Source organism: Piliocolobus tephrosceles, chromosome 5 (assembly GCF_002776525.5).
Source record: "Piliocolobus tephrosceles isolate RC106 chromosome 5, ASM277652v3, whole genome shotgun sequence".
NCBI classification, from domain to species: Eukaryota; Metazoa; Chordata; class Mammalia; order Primates; family Cercopithecidae; genus Piliocolobus; species Piliocolobus tephrosceles.
In genome coordinates this window covers 139,279,593-139,300,565 of record NC_045438.1, presented here as the reverse complement: position 1 = coordinate 139,300,565, position 20,973 = coordinate 139,279,593, and the positions used below count along the sequence as shown (strand labels likewise).

Here is a 20,973-nt window from a genome sequence, read left to right as displayed (position 1 = left end):
CCAATGGTGCCCAGAAGGAGCATGCAGGACAGACCTTGGATCCTATCCACCAATGGTGCCCAGAAGGAGCATGCAGGACAGATCCCTGGCTTCTGGTGTGTGATGACCTAAGACCAGCATCCACACTGTCCTCATGGCTCTCTGCTCCAGCCCGGAGGTAGGGCCAGACCAGGCCTGGTTGACTGGGCAGGGAGTGGACTCAGGTACCAAACCCACTCCTGACACAACCTAGATGAAAGGCAGGAGTGTGGTGAGCACCTCCCTGCCCAGGCCTTCCTCCAGCTGTGGTTTTCTGTGAACATCTGGACCCCTGGGGCAGCCACAGGAGGATCCAGCACAGCCCAGTGGAAGGTGCCTGGAGCGGGAACAAGGTGCAGAAACTGACTCTCCCACAGACCCTTCCCAGCCTGATAGTCACCCTGTTCCTGGAACACCCCCTGAAGCTGTTTCTGTTTGGCCTGCAGGAGTTCCTTCAGGACACGCTGTCCTAGGCCTGGGCCCTGGAGGAGGACATGGTGATGAGGCGCCCTGAGGCCTCCATGGGGAAACTGAGAAGCATGCACTGTGACCTGCACACCCAGGTGGGCTTCAGAACCAAGTTTCCTCCTGCATCACCCTGTGGGGCAGTAAATAGTGGGAAGTGCCTAGACCTCACCAGCCCTGTTCCCTGGGCCTTCCTCCAGCCCTTCCTCTCCCTCCTCCTCTAAGAAGTTTCTGAAAACAGGCTGACTGAGCCTAGGGCAAAAGCTGACCTTGGGTTTACTGGACATGCCTCAGAGACAATGAGATGTGAGCAAGACTCTTCCAAGCCCCTCCCCTGTAGCCTCCTGCTCTCACTCCTGAAAGCCCCAGAAGGACACTGGAGGGGTCAGATCCTTCTGTGCAAGCCCACAACCACACCTGTGAGTACCAGCAGCCCTGGAGAGGAGCGGGGCCTTCACTCCTGAGCACCCTCCAAGGCCTAAAATCAGTGTCAGAGACCCTAAGAGGATTTAGGGAGAGGGCATATGTGAAACTCTGGCCCAGAGCCAGAATTGAGAGCTCAGCTGAGTGTGGGAACAGTCCAGCCCTGGCATGGAGATCCCCCAGAGGAGTGGAGGGTGTCTCACCCACTGTGGAGATAAGCCCCCATACTGGGTGGCAAAGGGGCCCCATCCGTCTGAGCTCTGAATCAAGGCTAAAGCCCAGGCTAAGCAGTCCTGGGGCAAGGCTGTGAGGCAGGGAGCCTGAGTCGGCCGGAACCCTGGGGGCTGTCCCTGGAGTGACTTGAGGTTCCCTAACCGTTTCCCCACTCTAGGCTACACACACATCTCACTCTGGGAGCAGCAGCCTGCAGAAGTGTCCTCAGCATTAGACCGGGGGAGGACCACACAGGTACCCTGAGGACTGCAGGGACCCAAGTCTGTGGGGTCCAGCCCGGCAAAAACAAGATGTTCTCAATGGAGAAGCTGACCAAATCTGCTTTCCTTTCAGCCAAACCTGAGCAAGTACCCCCAGCACTCAGGTCTCTGCAGATATCCCCCAGCATTGAGACCCTCCCCAAGGGGACTGGCTGGTTCTCCCTGGCCCACAGCCCAGCTCCAGCAGCCCATGGGTGTAGCCCTCCTGAAATGGGAGTCTCATCCTCCCTCACCCTCACCTAGTTCGGCTATATGCAAGGCCAAAGCCCAGCGGCATGAGGGAGCTTCTGCAGAGTCCAGGACAGCAGGCTGCTCTCTGGGGGCCCTGGGGACGCAAGAGTGTGGCCAGCCCATCCCCAGCTCAGGATAGACCACAGGGTGCTTGGTGATTCCTACACTGGAACTCCCTCTCTAAGCTCCCCATGGACCTGGACCTCAGAGGCCTGTGGTTTTCACAGTACAGCTTGGAGCAGAAATGCTAGGCCCCTGTCACTTCCATATCTGCCCTGGACACCTCTAAGACCACAGGACTGGCCCAGCCCCCAATACAAGACCCTGCCCAGACCCCTGATAGCCCAGAGGTAGGGCCAGGGACAACTTTCCTGCATGTGGTACCTACATCTGATCGATCACCCTTGGCAGGCAGTGACCAGCATGGCCCAGAAGGAGCCAGGGCAGCACCTGGCAAGCTGCCCCAAAGCCCCAGATAGCTCCTTAGACATGGAAAGTCAATTCTGAAGGGGAAGCTGGACACTTGGAGGCCACTGGAGGGAAGGGTCAGCATGGCATTCCCACTGCTCAGGCCAGGCAGCAGCATGCCCTGTATCCACGGTCCCAACCTGTACGGCAGAATCCCCCTCTCAACGCACAATTCCCAGACCCAGAGGGCCCTAGCCCAGACTCAACCTGAGCCCTGAAAGGGAAGGAGCACCAGGGGTGCCTTGGGGCCCCCAGCAGCAGCCAAGATACACAGGAGACAGAGTCCCCTGTGGCCCTGGCCAGAACTGGTATTTGGCTTAAGGCAGAGCAAGCCCCCTTGGAGCACTGCGTACATACCCGGGTCTTATGTGTGCCTGGCAAGGCCAAGCTGATGATGTCACCAAGCTCAAACGACCACTGGCCATCTTGGTGAGGGTAGGGCAGAAACAGGCGGACCAGCCACCAACCTCATCCATTCAAGGAAGCAGAAATGGCCAGGCTCCTGCAGGGTAGGTGGCCACCACCAGACCAGCAATGGGGTGGAGTCCTGAGGCCCAAGCAGATGGCACTGGGGCCCTGCTTCCAGGGTCCACAATCTGCTCCAGGACACAGGACTGAAGAGAACTAAGAAAATGAGAGTCCGGGAGGCTGGATCCCTCATCTGCCATTCTTGGCAGTTGCATTTTGTGGTCAGAAAAAGTCAGGAAACTTGGCACTACTCACTGCAGGAGGCTCCAAGGCGGGACCAGAGCTTCCAGCATGGATTCAGCAATGCCTAAGAAAGCCTCTTCTTGGGGAAAAGGACCCCTTCCTTGGCCTCAAAGCCCCCACTTATTTGGATTAAAGCACAATAAAGTCTTTGTTGTTATGACCTGCCTGTTTTTGAGTTGCCCAGAGCTCTCTGCAGGAAACCCTGGGCACATTGGGGTGGATGGGAAAGGAGGGTGACACAGCCCAGACCCCTGACCAGCCTCTCACAGCCTCCCCATCCCAAAGGCCGCAGCAGGGCCAAGGACCAGAAAGGTCAAGGTTCCCACACAACTGTGAGGCCACACTGCACTGCAGCTTCCCGCTCTCAGGCAGATGCCGGGGTTAAGACCACCCAATAATTTACTGTAATTCAAACTGCGCCTGACAGGGAACCCCAGAGGGCTGGGAAGGGAGGAAAAGTTGGAGTTCCAGTGACATTGCTCATTCACGACAGTCTGTACAAAGCATCCCTGAGAGGGTCTGCTGTCACCTGTGCCTACTGTCCCTTGGTGGCTGGTCTCCGGCAGCCCTCCCTTCCTTTCTTCCCTCCCTCCTTCCCCACATCCGTCCCTCCCTCTCTCCCTTCTTCCCTTGTCCCTCATCCTTCTTTCCATCTCATCTCCTCTCAGTATCTGGCAATCCCAGGTCCTGAGCCTGTGCCAAGGTGGGACACAAAGGACACCACTGACAACAGGCCAGGTGACTAGCGGGGTCACGGGAGCCTTGTGGAGTCAGAGTGGATGGGGAGGGGCTCATCTGTGCACCCCAGGACTGTGTATGTCCCTGTGTGTGCACATGTGCATGTGTATGTATGTGTGTGCGTGTGTGTGCCTGTGCATCCCTGTTTACTCAGTTCTGCTGTAAGTCCATGTCCATGACCCCAGAAGATCCCGGGTATGTCCTCACTGACATCTGCTGAGATCAAGCATGGCCCCTGCTGGTAGTTATTGCACTGTGTGATGCCATCCTCGGGACCTCAGAGCAATAGAAATTAATGAACCCCTTTAGGCTTCTCTTTCCAATGGGACATAAAGAAGTTACATGGACAGAAGTTATATCCTGTTTTCTTTCCATTGACTCTTTTACCATCTTTCTCCTCCCACCAAGCCTGAATGAAGGGGGTTTTTCATGAGGGTAACGTAATTGGCAAGAAATGAAGTAACAGCCAGGTGCAGTGGCTCACACCTGTAATCCCAGGATTTTGGGAGGCCGAGGAGGGTCGGTTGCCTGAGTCCAGAAGTTCAAGACCAGCCTAGACAACATGTTCAAAGCCCATTTCTACTAAAAAAATTAGCCAGGCGTGGTGGCACGCACCTGTAGTTCCAGCTACTGGTGGGGCTGAGGTGGGAGAATGGCTTAAGTCTGGAGGTGAGTGAGTGGAGATTGCAGTGAGCCGAGCTCATGCCATTGCACTGCAGCCTGGGCAACAGAGCAAGACCCTGTCTCAAAAAGAAAAAGAAAAAAGAAACGGAAAGAAATGAGGTACTGAGAAACTAGCAAAGCTTCGCCTGGCTGTCTGAAGACAGCCCTTGTGTGGTCCCCAATACACTTCACAGGTTGTAGGCTGGCCACCCTGTGGCCTCTGTACTGTGTGTTTAGACCCAGGCTCTGTGGGAAGGGCCCCATGAGACCCAGCAGAACAGGATAACTGGCCTGACAAACATCCCTCCATTTCTCTGGCTGCAGCTTGGGAATAGACCCAGACAGCATGTCCAGGAAATGCCAGACAACCTCACTATATCCTGTGAGACAGGCCCAGTGGGCCTTGAAGGGGTGGGCATGAAGCTGGGAACCCAGAGCCTGAGACCAACTGTCCCTCCCTATGCCCTGGAGGAGGGGCCTGTCCCTAGGGCCTGGCCTGGCGTTGTAGATGTGGGGAGAGAAGGGACTGTGGACTCAGGAAAGGGGATTGGTATGGGACTTTGAGCACCACTGCTCAGGGGACATGAATGACAGGGTGGGAGGCATCTTCCATTTCTGCCCTGAGCACAGCACCCCTTTGACTCCTGAGGGCCGTGAGGAGTCCACTCCCCAGAGCTTTTTATAGATCCTGTGTATGACACCATCAGAGGTGAGATTTGCAAATACTTGCTCCAGCCTGGGACTTGTCTTTTCATTCTCCCCACAGGGTCTTTCAGAGTGCACACATCATTTTGATGAAATTCAATTGATCATTTTTTTTCCTTGTATGCATCATGCTTTTGGTGCTTATCTAGCAAATATTTCTCTAATCCAAAGTCACACTAATATCTACCTTTTTCCTTCTGCAAATTTTAAAGTTTTAGGCCTTATATTTTGGTTTATGATACATTTTGAATAATGGTGCCAGGTATGAAGTTTTTAATATGCATATCTAATTGTTCTAATAGTATTTATTGCTAAGATTTCTTTTCTCCACTGAATTTGATGTACACCTTTTGAAAAACAATTGAATATATATGTGATGGTCTATTCTGAACTCTGTTTTCTGTTCTATTGATCTATTTGTCTAGCCTCTTACCAATACCATACTATCTGAATTTCTGAACCTTTACAATAAGTCTTGAAGTTAGGTACTGTTAGCCATCTTACTTAATTCTTCTTTTTTAGAGGGTTTTTTCTTTTATTCTAGGCTCACTGCATTGCCATACACAGAAACACGTGCCCTTGAGCATACATACATATGCAATACAAATATACATATGCAACACAAATATAAATATAGGCACAGAATGACAAAGTGAAATTTATCCCAGGAATGCAAGGTTGCTTCAACATTAAAAATGGGCCAGTATAACCTACCATATTAACAGATAAAAAGACAACAGCACATCATTATTTCAGTATATTTAGAAAAAGCATTAGACAAAATCCAACAACCTTATAAAAACTTCCAGTCTATTTCTATTCCTAAAAACTAGGAATAGAAGTGAATTTTCCTAAACTGATAAAAGGCACCTACAAAACCCCTGTAGTTGATGTTTAGTGGACATTATTCTTAATGATGAAAGACTGGGTGCTTTCACCCCAGAGGAGGAACTAGGCGAGGCTGTCAGCTCTCACTACTTGTATTCAGCATCCTATGGAGAGTCCAGCAGTGCAAAGGGGTCCTTCCTTTAGCAGACTCAGATTTCCATCTGGAGTGATTATTCTCCTGCTAGATGGATGTCCTTTACCATTTCTCAATCTATGCATCTCCTGTGATGATTTCTTTCATCTTTTGTCTATCTGAAAACCTCTTTATTCTGCCTTTTTATTGGAAAATATTTTGACTCTGTAAAGAATTCTAGGTTGGCATTTTTTTCTTTAAAAAGAAGTACTTCCATACAACTTGCAATTTTCCAACAAGGAATCTGCTTTGTATCTTTGATTCTCTGTACATATATGTCTTTTTCTTCTCTAACTTCTTGTAGGAAGACTCAACTTCTCGCAGATAGACATGTATAGTAAAGATGCACTAACTGCATCAAGTGTGGTATTGTCCATGGATGGATAAATAGACTGATGGAATAGAGCAGAGGGCCCAGAAACAGACTCACAAGAGTCCAACTGTGATTGATCTCCAAGGAGGAGAGTGATGGTGAAGGACTATGCTTGTTATAATGTGCTGGGGCCTTTGGATAGCTATTGGCTAAATGGGCCAAGTGGCCTTTTGGCTTAGGCTGAAGCAGGATAATAGTAATGTTATCTATTCATAGAATTGTTAAAATTACCTGGTTTCATATTTGCAAAGTAATTAGAGCAGTATCGAGGTAAAGGGAAACTTTAGTGAACATTTCCTCTAGTCATAGTTGTTTCCACCACTTGACTTCCTGCCCTATTCAGAGTCTTATGTTTGCCAGGATTCAAGCACCTCCTTATGGGGCAGACTCCACAGGGCATGATATGGTTTGGATCTGTGTTCCCCACCCAAATCTCACGTCCATTTGGAGGTTGGGCCTGGTGGGAGGTGATTGAATCATGGAGGCAGATTTCCCCCTCAGTGCTGCTGTCATGATAGCGAGTGAGTGCTCACCAGATCTGATTGTTTCAAAGTGTATAGCACCTCTCCCATTGCTCTCTTCCTCCTGCTCCTGCCATGTGAAGACGTGCCTGCTTCCCCTTCACCTTCTGCCATGACTGTAAGTTTCCTGAGGCCTTCCCAGCCGTGCTTCCTGTGCAGCCTGTCAAACTGTGAGCCAATAAATCCTCTTTTCTTTGTAAATTACCCGGTCTCAGATATTTCTTTATAGCAGTGTGAGAACGGACCAATACAGGGCATCATGGTCAGTTCTGGGGAACAGTTTCCTGGAGTGGGAGGAGCTCTGTCCTGGTAACCTGCTGTTCCCTTGCCTGAGACCCCTTGTCTCTTCCACCTTCCATCTCATTCAACAAAGCCCTTAGGAGAACAACCTTTAAGGACTCCCCATGCCTCTTCCTTTGAAGGTAGCCAGCCAAGAAGTAGACGGCTGATTGAGCCATACTCACCACCATAGACAGCAGCAACAGGAGGTCAAAGGCAAAGGTCAGGTATTCTTCTCCTGGCAGGTACACAGGGACAACTAAGGGCAGGCCCCAGATGAGGAAGCTGATGGCCACAAAGCGGACAATGTGGTAGATCCGGATGGGTGAACACTTCTTCAGGCAGCACAGGCTCCTGATGGTCAAAGTCAGGCTGGAAATGCCCATCACAAGACAAATAAGCATGTGAAATATTATAAAGCCTGCGTGAAATTGGTCACATGCCAAGCCCTTCTCCCAGTACTCACAGACCTGGCTAACCACATGCAAAGAAAGGGCCAGGGCCCAGCTCAGGGCACTCATCATGGCAGAGGTGTGTTTCGGGAGGTGGCAACACCAGGTGGGACAGAGAACACACAGAAAGCTCTCAATACTCATGGCCACCAGGAGACAGAGACCCACTGTGTCGGAGAAATAGGAGACAGGCTCCAGAAACACAGCCACCTGCAATGTCACCTGGTGATACAGCACGAGGATTTTCTCCAACAGGATCACAGTTACACAGGAGAAGTTGACCATATCAGCAGCAGCCAGGTTAAGGATGTATGCCATGTAGGGGCTGCTCCTGACCTGGGAGCAGAGGAGCCAGCAGACCACACCATTGCCCACCAGCCCACATAAAACCACCAGCACTGTCAGGATGAAAACCACCTGTTTGCCCACCAACCACTCGCCTCCCGTATGACTCATGTTCATGTGTCCTGGAGTCTCTGCCCCGTTGTCCCAATCCAGCTTCCCAGAGAACATTGAGAGAAGCTGGGCCATGGTGGGCTGCCTTTGCTGTCTGGACACACTCTGCAAAGACAAAGGTTGGTAACTTACCAGGTCTAGGAAGGAGACTCAGGGTTGCCTTCTGACCTGCTGGCCTTCCCAAGAGGGTCCTGCTGGGCCTCCCATGATTGGTGGGAATCTCACAGAGCAAAGTCAAGGAGAGGAATGAGTCTTCTGCGGGAGATCCATCCGTCCCATATCCTCCATGGCAGGGTACCCTCTCCTGCTTGCCCCCATCCCTCTCTCCACCTCATTCAGGTATTCTTGATGCTGTGCCCAACACCAGGTGTGTATCCATGCGCCCAAGTGCCCATAAGGGAAAAAGGTGCATTTCTTTACCTTTGTTCTCCAACTCTCACTGACACAGACAGTTTTCATGGCATGGTTTTGGTGGAGGCACCAGGCAATTCCTCTACCCTAAGGCTCTGAGAGATTCTGAGTCCTGGATGGGGCAGTTGCTCTTCAGTGCTCTGGGGAAGGTCTACCCAATCTCTCTCCTGCTCACCTCCCCTCAATTCCTCACTTTCAGCACAAGGGCCTCCTGGTAGGACCTTTATACTGTTCCGCTGCCTAGAAGGGCCTCTGCACATCCGTAAGCTTTGTCTCTTCTTTGCAATCTTTGCCCCAGGATCAACTTCCAGAGAAGCTTCTGCTGATCATCCTATTAACATTGCATTCATCACCTGCTGCGTGTCTATGCAAATTACTTACTTACTTACTTTTGCAGGAATCCCTCTGTGGAAATGGAAGATTTATTGGGTTTTTATTCTCTTCACAATGTTGTTCACTAACTTCTGCAGCTCCTGGAACAGGGTTTGACACAGAGGGGTCACTTGGATAGGGTGCCTATGGATAGCTTTATGTAGGTCAGTTACACTTGGGGAAGTGTTGGTGATCTCTTCATGGAAGCAAACTTTGCTTCTGAATCATAGAAGCTTCTGGAACAAAGTTTGTTTCACAAACTGATAAAAAAGAGGTTTCTTGGGGTCCCGAGGGAGACACGCACCTGAGCCCTGGGCTACATCCACAACAGGAGCAGGCACTCTTCTCCACACTGCCAATCACAGGTCGTTCTTTGTAGAATCATGCAGGGAGGGTGAACAACTTCTCCTGCTTTGCCTATGACTTTCCCAGTTTGAGCTCTGAACATCTCTTGTCCTGAAAACCCTCATAGCCCTCGGAAAACCAAGGTGGTTTGTCACCCAACTTGAAAGTTAAACAGGAAAACGTCAGTACCCCTTCTGGAATCCTACAGCTTGGTTAAACCCAGTGATCTGAGGAGTTCATGCTGAGACTGTGAGAGCTGACCTCTTGGGGGCAAATCCCAGCTCTTTTTCATAGTAGCTGACTCCTTTTAGCCTCAGCATCTCCATCTAAGGGCTGTTGCTGTGGGATGAATTGTATTCTTCTAAATTCATATGTTGAACTGTCGCAGTACCTCAGAATGTGACTGAATTTGGAGACAGGGACATTAAAGGGGTAATTATGTTTAGATGGGTCACTAGGGTAGGCCCTAATCCATTAGGAGTAGTGTCTTCATAAGCAAAGGAGATTAGGACACAGACACCCACAGAGGGATGATCATGTGAAGACACAGGGAGAAGGCGGCCACCTACAAGCTCAGGAGAGAGGCTTTGAAAAGAAATAATCCCGGCGATCTTTTGATCTAGACTTTCAGCTTCCTAAAACTGAGAGAATGAACTTCTGTTGCTTAAGCCACTCAGTCTATGATCTCTGTCATGGGAGCCTGAACAGATTATCACATTTATGATGAAAACTTTACAGATGGAATTATGGAAAGTCTCAGAACAGTGAGATCTACCTGGTCCTACAACCCTGAGCTGCTGAAGCTTCCCTTCTAAATCACAGAAGCTTCTAGAACAGAGCTTGTTCCACAAACTGACAAATGCCTGTGACATGCCTGGAAATATCCCACAGGTGACCTTGTGGCCTGCAGTCACATATTGGTGCATCAGTAGGGTTTAGGAGGATGCTAGGGACCAGCTCCAAGTGAGCCCAGTGTTTGAAATTTCCCTCCTTGCCGGGATGATGGAGTCCCCTTCAGTCAGCAGCTCTCTTGAAATGGAAGGGTCCAGCCCTAGCCCCTCCCCTCCCTGCATTTGTTGCCTAAACTCTCTTATCTGAGGCCAGAGAGGACCACAGATATGGCTCAGATCTAATCTGGTCATAGGATGAGTCTTGGGGCTTGGTAACATTGGTGCCCATGGAAACATCAGGGTGACCTGCAGTTCTGTGCCTGGGCCAGGGTGTCAGAACTTGTGAGAGTGACAGAAGAGAAGCTGCAAACAGACTTCCGTGGGCCACCAGGGCACCAAGCAGGAGCAGCTGGGCTCTAGTCTCCAACCAGGAAAGGAGATTTATAGATAAAAGAGTTTCAGGGGGAGAGGTGACTTCCCCTTCAACAAAGAGAAAATATCCACTTTGGAGGCAACATGTGGCTTCAGGAGCAGAGCCAAGCTTCCCATCCCTGGGCTCACTGAGACCCAGTTCATACCCAGAGACCACTACTGAGGCCAGTAACTAAGCAGCACATTCTTCGTCATCACACAGGAGGAAGACACAGCCCTCCTGCGGGGAAGGCTTCAGTGCCTGGTGCGGCCCCAGTACTGGGCACAGAGAGACCCTAGCACCTGGAAATGTCATTTCCAAGTTGGGTCATGAGCCAAGCTCCCCAAGGAGCATATACAACACACAGGTTGGATCCTGGGATTCAGGAAGCTAGCTCTGATGGAAGTGCTCAGGTTGGTGCAGCCAAAACAACCAAGTAACCTTTCCACTGGGATTGAAGTACTTGCTCTGGTTCTGAGGTGAGAGCCCAATCTCCCTACTTAATCTTTATTTGAGGTGAAATTTACATAACACAAATTAACCAATCTAAAGTGCACAGTTCTGCCTCACTCAGCAGCTTCACAATGTTGTGCAACCACCACCTCTATCTAGTTCCAAAATATTTACATATCCCCACAAGAAAGCTCTGTACCTGTTAGCAGCTACTCCCCTTGTCTTCCTCCTCCCAGCTCTTGGCAACCCCATCTACCTTCCATTTCTGCACATTCACCTATTCTGGACATGTCCCATTATTGGAACCAAACCCTCTGTGATCTTTTTGTCTGTTTCTTTCACTCAGCCTCTTGTTTTCACAGCTTATTCACAGGGTAGCATGTATCAGAACTTCATTCCTTGTGTTAGACACGAACTAAATATGAATATAGAAGCCATGAAATCAGAAGATCCAAAAGGATTTTCCTAGAAGTCCAAGACCACACCTCAGTAACACAGTGGCTCAAGTCCTACCTTTAACAGAATAAAACACCCTCTGCCCATCTGCACAGCTGGGGCATTTGTGAACCAGCGGCCAGAGCACAGTTGTGGCTTACCTGCTGGGACTACCCTGGAACCCCAAACCCTGCTTTCTCCCCGAAACTGGTTTCTGTACTGTCCCCATTTTCCTGAGAAATGCACCTTCCCCAGTAAAAAATCACAAGGTTTCAAATTCCAGGAAAATATGTTTTATTTAATATTCCTGAAAATATGTTTCCAGTTAAAATGGTTTGAAAATGAAAGAAGGAAGAGAGATCTTTTCTCATACCTGGGAGGTCTTGGATAGAATTGGTATCACAGAGGCCAATGTCCCAAGAGATGAAAGTTCTGCCCACAGGTCAGAAGGCACTCTAAGGGTATCTGATTTGAACTGGGTCCTGACAAGAGGTTGTCAATTTCTCTGTGTCTGTTGGGTCTTCCTGTACTGGGGCATATTGCATATCAGGGCCCAGGCCTTTATCTGAAACACTGTATCTCAGCATCTTGTGGTATCCTCCATCCCATTGACACTTTTTTATATATATATACTTTAAGTTCTAGGGTACATGTGCACAATGTGCAGGTTTGCTACATATGTATACATGTGCCATGTTGGTGTGCTGCACCCATTAACTCGTCATTTACATTAGACTCCATCCTGAACAACAGCTCCCCGAAAAAAGAAGGATCTTTAAGACAAGTTGTCACCTGCCTCCCTGTGTGAATCTCCTAGAATGACATCCAGCCCAGCCCAGACCATCTGAGACAGGCAGGAGAGGGAACTCTGGTGGGCATTTTGTCAATAAGCTTGAGCATGCCAGGAACTCAAATATGCTCCTTTCATTTTGCTGTAAATTGAATTGCATTTTTTTTTTTTTTTTTTGGAGCCGGAGCTTCGCTTTGTCACCCGGGCTGGAGTGCAGTGGCCGGATCTCAGCTCACTGCAAGCTCCGCCTCCCGGATTTACGCCATTCTCCTGCCTCAGCCTCCTGAGTAGCTGGGACTACAGGCGCCCGCCACGTCGCCCAGCTAGTTTTTGTATTTTTAGTAGAAATGAGGTTTCACCGTGTTAGCCAGGATGGTCTCGATCTCCTGACCTTGTGATCCGCCCGTCTCGGCCTCCCAAAGTGCTGGGATTACAGGCTTGAGCCACCGCACACGGCCAGAATTGCATTTTTTTTGCAAAAGATGTGGAAGTTCTTGTAAATCTATCTCAGAACCTTACACTGGATTCACCAAGCCTAGGGAGATTTGGCTGCGCTTTGTTGGAGCCAACATTTTTTTGCCCTGGTTTACCCCACCACTGACTGTTTTTTGTTTTGTTTTGTTTTGTTTTGTTTTGAGATGGAGTGTCACTCTTGTTGCCCAGGCTGCAGTGCAATGGCACAATCTCAGCTCACAGCAACTTCAGCCTCCCGGGTCCAGGCAATTCTGCCTCAGCTTCCTAAGAAGATGGGATTATAGGCATGGGCCACGACACCCAGCTAACTTTGTATTTTTAATAAAGATGGGATTTCGCCATGTTGGTCAGGCTGGTCTCAAACTCCCAATCTCAGGTGATCCACCCGTTTCAGCCTCCCAAAGTGCTGGGATTATAGGGGTGAGCCACTGCGCCTGGCCTTGACTTGCCTTTATGAGGCGAGAAAAGACATGTCTCCTTGTTCCACTAATTTCAATCAATCAATAAGTCAATTAATTCATTTTCATTACATCTCTCTGAATCAACTGAGAGATAAATTGAGAAGTCAAAACAATGTCCCAAAACATAGCATCTTTATTCCTCCCTCCCCTAATGACCTGGGAAGCAGTTTGTGATCCCAAAGCACTTGCTTATATGTTATTCTCTCCAATAATTGAATTTACTCCTCAAAATAATAGGCACAGGCACCCATGATCAACACCTGTCTCCTGAAGCTTATCACTTAATGGAGAGAACCCAGGAGTATGTATCCTCCATGCAGACAGTCAGGTTCCAAGGAGAAAATAGGAAAAGGCCTTCAAATGCCACATTCAGCCCCTTCTTCTGGATGCCCTACTCAGCAAAGTCACTTGTGGCTGACGCTGGTCAGAGAAACCCTTCCAAATGGGAACATGGGTGTAGGAAATGTGTGCTTCTCACACTCCCCACAGATGGGGCCCTGTGTCTCTTAACTTCCTTAAGTATAAAAGTACATACTCACTAGAATATGATTTTACAACATCTCCATCATCCCTATGCAGTGTGTTGGGAAGTGATCTTTTCTGATCTATGTTTTGGAAAAGTTTGTATAGAATTGTATTTTTTTTTCTTTAAATGTTTGGTAGAATTCACCAGTGGAGACATCTGGGCCTAAGCCTTTTTTGTGGGAAGATAATGCATTGACAATTTTAATGTTTTTACTTCTTGTAGGCTTATTCAGATTTTCTATTTCCTCTTGCGTCAATTTAGGTAATTAGTTTTTCTAGAAATGTATCCATTTCATCAAAGATGTCTATAATATGTTAGCATAAATTTGTTTGTAGGATTTCTTTATAATCCTTTAAATTTCCATAAAGTTGGTAGTGATGTGCCCAATTTCATTTCTGAATTTAGGAAATTGAGGCCATTTTTTTTTTTTTTTGGTAAGCCTAGCTAAAGGTTTGTCAATTGTGTTGTTGTTTTCCACACTTCAACTTTTTGGTTTCTTTACTTTTCTCTATTGTGCTTTATTTTCCGTTCCATCTACTCTTGCTCTCATCTTTATTATTTCCTTCCTTCTGCTTGCTTTGGGGTTAGTTTTCTCTTCTTTTCCTTGCTTCTTACCATAGAAAGTTGAATTATTGATTAGAGGTATTTTTCTTTTCCAAAGTAGGCATCTACAGCTATAGATTTTCCTCTAAGCACTGCTTTTTCCCCATCTCATAAATGTTGACATGTTATGGTTTCATTTCATTTCATGCACAATTCTCTAATTTCCCCTGTGTTTTTTTCTTTCACCTGTTATTTGTGGATTCCTGAAGTTTCCAACTGTTGGTGATTACTAATTCAATTTCATTGTGGTTGGAATACATACATTATATTAGTTCAATTTTTTTAAATTTATAGATAATTTGTGCCCTCCCATCTAGTCTATCCTGGAGAATGTTCCATGTGTGTTTCATGTGTGTTATCAACCAACTTGTTGTCAAGTTGGTTGATAATGTTTCAGCCTCTGTATCCTTGCTGATTTTCTATCTAGTTGTTCTATCAGTGGTTGATAATGGAGTGTTGAAATCTTCAACTATCCCTTCAATTCTGTCATTTTCACATTTTATGTATTTGGGGGATGTGTTGTTAATTATGTATATGTTTATAATCCTTATATCTTCCTGATAAATTGAAATTTTTATCATTATAGAATATGCCTCTTTATTTTTAGTAATGCTATTTTTCTCAAAGTCTACTTTGTCCAACATTAGTAGAGCTGTCTCAGCTCTTTTATCATGGTTTTCTACATGGTATACTTTCTTCCACTCTCTTTTTCAACATATTCATTTTAAAAATCTAAAGTGCCTCCTGTAGACTGCATATACCAGACATTGGACATACTAGGTGAACATATTAGATGAACAATTTTAAACACGTTCAAAGTACTAAAGGAAACCTTGTCAAAAGAGCTAAAGGAAACCTTGTCAAAAGAACTAAAGGAATGCATGAGAATGATATCTCACCAAATACGGAACATCAATAATGAGATGGAATGTTAAAAAAGAAACAAATAAAATTCAGTAATTGATAAATATAATCATAGAAGTAAAAACTTCACTAGATGGTCTCAGTAACAGATTTGAGAGGGCAGAAGAAAGAATCACTAAATGTAAAGATAGGTGGTGAAATTATCCAGTATGAGGAACATGAATTAAAAAGAAGAAAAATGAACAGAGTTTCAGAGACCTGTGGGACACCATCCAGTGTACCAAAACACATATAAGGGAATTTTCAAGAGAGGATAGAATAAAAGGAACAGAAGGAATATTTAAAGAAATACTAGTGGACAACCTCCAAATTCAATGAAAAAAACTTAATTTACACTTTCACAAAGCTCAACAAACTTAAAGTAGAATAAATTCAAAGAGATTCACGCATAGAAACATTACAATCAAGCTGGGCACGGTGGCTCACGCCTGTAATCCCAGCACTTTGGGAGGCCGAGGTAAGTGGATCATGAGGTCATGAGATTGAGACCATCCTGGCTAACACGGTGAAACCCCGTCTCTACTAAAAAATACAAAAAAATTAGTTAGGCATGGTGGCGGGTGCCTGTAGTCCCAGCTACTCAGGAGGCTGAGGCAGGACAATGGCAAGAACCCCAGGAGGTGGAGCTTGCAGTGAGCTGAGATCTCACCACCGCACTCCAGCCTGGGCGACAGAGCAAGACTCCATCATCTCAAAAAAAAAAAAAAAAAAAAGAAACATTACAATCAAACTGCCAAAAAACAAAGAAAGAATCTTGAGGGCAAAAAGAGGGAAATGATTTACCATGTACAAGAGATTCTCAGTAAGAATAAGAACTAATTTATCACGAAAAATTAGAGTCAGGAGGCAATGGGATGACATATTCAAAGTAACAAAAGTAAAATACTGTCCATGAATAATTCCTAAGCCATGAAAACTATTCTTCATAAATGAACTAGAAATTAAACATTCTTAGATTTTGAAAACTGAGAGAAGTTGTAATTACTAGACCTGCCCTATGGGAAATTATAAAAATAGTCCTGCAGGTTGACATGAAAGGACACTAGATAGCAACTCAAATCCCCATGAAGAAATGAAGAACTCCAGTAAAGGTAACTACATGGGTAAATATAAAAGACAGTATAAATGCAATTTGCTTGCGATTTCCTCTCTCATATGATTCAAAGGACAAATGCATAATTAAATAATTATAAATCTGTATTGATAAGCCTATAATGTATAAAGATGTAATTTGTATGGCAATAAAAAAAGAAGCAGAAGAGAATGGAACTGTACAGAAGCAAAGGTTTTGTGTGCTATTGAAATTAAATTGCTATTAATCTGACTAGATTGTTATAAATTTTTAATTGCAAGATCCAGGGCAATATTTTAAAAATACCTCAAAAAGTATAGTAAAAGAAACAACAAGGAGAATTAAGTGAAACACTAAGAAAATTTATTTAACATACAAAGGCAATAATAATGAAATAGAGCAATAAAAAACACATGCTATAAAGAAAATAAGTAGCAAAATGGCAGATCAAAATCCTATACTGTCAGTAATTACATTAAAAGTAAATATATTAAACACCCCCTTTAAATGGCAGAGACGTGAAAAAAAAATGAAATCCTGTCATTCGTGGCAACAAAGATGAACCTGGAAGACACCATGTTAACTGAAATAAGCAGGCACAGAAAGATAAACACTGTGTGTTCTCACTCACATATGGAAGCTAAAAAATGTTGAGTTCTTTAGAAATAGAGAGTGGAATTTTGATTATTAGAGCATGGGAAGGATTGAAGGGAGGGGAGAGGGAAGGATAGGAACAGACTGGTTCATGGATACAAAATTACAGCTAGATATGAGGAGAGGAGGCTGGCAAGATGACCAAATAGGAGCAGCTCTGGCCTGCAGCTCCCAGCAATATTGACGCAGAAGGTGGGTGATTTCTGCATTTCCAACTGAGGTGCCCAGTTCCTCTTATTGGGACTGGTTGGACAGTGGGTGCAGCCCACGGAGGGAGAGCCAAAGCAGGGTGGGGCATCTCCTCGCCCAGGAAGTACAAGAGGTCGGGGAACTCCCTCTCCTAGCCAAGGGAGGCCAATGCCTTGAGAGACTGTGCCCCAAGGAATGGTGCACTCTGGCACAGATACTGCGCTTTTCCCACAACTTTGCAACCCGCAGACCAGGAGATTCCTTCTGGTGCCTATGCCACCAGAGCCCTGGGTTTCAAGCACAAAACTAAGAGGCTGTTTAGGCAGACACCAAGCTAGCTGCAGGAGGTTTATTTTTTTTTCCATACCCCAGTGGCACCTGGAATGCCAGCAAGACAGAACCTTTCACTCCCCTGGAAAGGGGGCTGAAGCCAGGGAGCCAAGTGATCTGGCTCAGCAGGTCCCACCCCCATGGAGCCCAGCAAGCTAAGATGCACTGGTTTAAAATTCTTGTAGTCAGCACAGCAGTCTGAGGTCAACCTAGGATGCTCAAACTTGGTGGGATAGGGGCGTCCGCCATTACTGAGGCTTGTGTAGGTGGTTTTACCCTCACAGTGTAAACAAAGCCACCCAGAAGATTGAACTGGGCCAAGCCCACCACAGCTCAACAAAGACACTTGTCAGACTGCCTCTCTAAATTCCTCCTCTCTAGGGAGGACATCTCTGAAAAGAAGGCAGCAGCCCCAGTCAGGGTCTTATAGACAAAACCCCCATCTCCCTGGGACACAGCACCTGGGGGGAGGAGTGGTGTGGGCATAGCTTCAGCAGATTTAAACATCCCTGCCTGACAGCTCTGAAGAGAGCAGTGGATATCCCAGCACAGCGTTCAACCTCTGCCAAGGTTCAGACTGCCTCCTCAAGTTGGTCCCTGACCCTGATGTCTCCTGATTGGAAGACACCTCCCGGTAGGGCTGACAGACACTTCATACAGAAGAGCTCCAGCTGGCATCTATCAGGTGCCCCTCTGGGAATAAGCTTCCAGAGGAAGGAACAAGCAGCAATCTCTGCTGTTCTGCAGCATCTGCTGGTGTTACCCAGGACTGGACCTCCAGCAAACTCGCGCAGACATGCAGCAGAGGTGCCTGACTGTTAGAAGGGAAACCAACAGAAAAGAATAGCATCAACATCAACAAAAAGAGTGTCTAACCAGAGACCCCAGCAGAAGGTCACCAACATCAAAGACCAAAGGTAGATGAATCCATGAAGATGGAGAAAAACCAGTGCAAAAACGCTGAAAATTCCAAAAACCAGAACTCTTCTTCTCCTCCAAAGGATCACAACTCCTCACCAGCAAGGGAACAAAACAGGATGGAGAATGAGTTTGATGAATTAAAAGGATGGAGAATGAGTTTGATGAATTAACGGAGGTAGGCTTCAGAAGGTGGATAATAACAAACTGCTCCAAGCTAAAGAAGCATGTTCTAACCCACTGAAAGGAAGCTAAGAACCTTGAAAAAAGGCTAGATGAATTGCTAACTAGAATAAGCAGTTTAGAGAAGAATGCAAATGACCTGATGGAGCTAAAAAAACACAGCACGAGAACTTCATGAAGCATACACAATTATCAGTAGCGGAATCAATCAAGCAGAAGAAAAGATATCAGAGATTGAAGATCAACTTAATTAAATAAAGCATGAAGACAATATTAGAGAAAAAAGACTGAAAAGGAACAAAGCCTCCATGAAATATGGGACTATGTGAAAATACCAAATCTACATTTGATTGGTGTTTCTGAAAGTGAGAGGGAGAATGGAACCAACTTGGAAAACACTCCTCAGGATATTATCCAGGAGAACTTCTCCAACCTAGCAAGACAGGCCAACATTCAAATTCAGGAAATACAGAGAATACCACAAAGATACTCCTCAAGAAGAGCAACCCCAAGACACATAACTGTCAGATTCACCAAGGTTGAAATGAAGGAAAAAATGTTAAAGGCAGCCAGAGAGAAAGGTTGGGTTACTCACAAAGAAAAGCCTATCAGACTAACAGGAGATCTCTGCAGAAACCCTACAATCTAGAAGAGAGTGGGGACCAATATTGAGTTGAACATCCTTAAAGAAAAAAATTTTCAACATAGAATTTCATATCCAGCCAAACTAAGCTTCATAAGTGAAAGAGAAATAAAATCCTTTACAGACAAGCAAATGTTGAGACATTTTGTCACCACCAGGCCTGCTTTACAAGAGTTCCTGAAGAAGGCAATAAATAGGTAAAGGAAAAACCGGTACCAGCCACTGCAAAAACATACCAAATTGTAAAGACCATCAACACCATGAAGAAACTACATCAACTAATGGACAAAATAGCCAGCTAGCATCATAGTGATAGAATCAAACTCACACATAACAATAATAACCTTAAATGTAAATGGGCTAAAAGCCCCAATTAAAAGAGCTAGACTGGCAAATTGAATGAAGAGTGAAGACCCATCAGTGTGCTGTATTCAGGAGGCCCATCTCACATGCAAAGAGACACATAGGCTCAAAATAAAGGGATGGAGGAATATTTATCAAGCAAATAGAAAGCAAAAAAAAACAAGGGTTGTGATCCTAGTTTCTGATAAAACAGACTTTAAACCAACAAAGATCAAAAAAAACAAAGAAAGGCATTACATAATGGTAAAGGGATCAATGCAGCAAGAAGAGCTAACTATCCTAAATATATATGCACACAATACAGGAGCACCCAAATTCATAAAGCAAGTTCTTAAAGACCTACAAAAAGACTTAGACTCCTACACAGTAATAGTGGGAGACTTTAACACCCCACTCTCAATGTTAGACAGATCAACAAGACAGAAAATTTACAAGGATATTCAGGACTTGAACTCAGCTCTGGACCAAGCAGACCTAATAGACATCTACAGAACTCTCCACCCCAAAACAACAGAATATACATCCTTCTCAGCACCACATTGTACTCATTCTAAAATTGACCACATAATTGGAAGTAAAACACTCCTCAGCAAATGCAAAAGAACGGAAACCATAACAGTTTCTCAGACCACAGTGCAATCAAATTAGAACTCAGGATTAAGAAACTTACTCAAAACTGCACAACTACATGGAAACTGAGCAACTTGCCCCTGAATGACTACTGAGTAAATGACAAAATTAAGGGAGAAATAATTAAGTTCTTTTAAACCAATGAGAACAAAGACACAATGTACCACATCCCTGGGACACAGCTAAAACAGAGTTTAGAGGGAAATTTATACCCCTGAACTCCCACAAGAGGAAGCAGGACAGATCTAAAACTGACACCCTAACATCACAATTAAAAGAACTAGAGAAGCAAGAGCAAACAAACTCCAAATCTAGCAGAAGGCAAGAAATAACTAAGATCAGAACAGAGCTGAAGGAAATAGAGGCACAAGAAAAAACCTTCAAAAAGTCAATGAATCCAGGAGCTTGTTTTTTGAAAAGATTAACAAAATAGATAGACTGATAGCCAGACTAATAAAAAAGAAAAGAGAGAAGAATCAAATAGACACACAAAAAAATGATACAGGGGATATCACCACCGATACCACAGAAATACAAATACAAACTACCATCAGAGAATACTATGAACACCTCTACGCAAATAAACTACAAAATCTAGAAGACGTGGATAAATTCCTGGACACATACACCCTCCCAAGACTAAACCAGGAAGAAGTCGAATCCCTGAATAGATCGATAACAATTTCTGAAATTGAGGCAGTAATTAATAGCCTACCAATCAAAAAGAGCCCAGGACCAGATTGATTCACAGCTGAATTCTACCAGAGGTACGAAGAGGAGCTGGTACCATTCCTTCTGAAACTATTCCAAACAATAGAAAAAGAGGAACTCCTCCCTAACTCATTTTACGAGGCCAGCATCATCCTGATACCAAAAC

General features: G+C 45.6%; 1 long non-coding RNA gene across 1 annotated transcript in view; it reads left to right on the top strand.

The window, feature by feature from the left end:
* Positions 1-2,967, top strand: part of LOC111525989 — a 4,215-nt gene extending 1,248 nt beyond the window's left edge. The window contains exon 3 of the long non-coding RNA XR_002726251.2: positions 465-2,967. This is a non-coding gene — a long non-coding RNA (uncharacterized LOC111525989). The remainder of the gene's footprint in view (positions 1-464) is intronic.
* Positions 2,968-20,973: the final 18,006 nt, after the last annotated feature.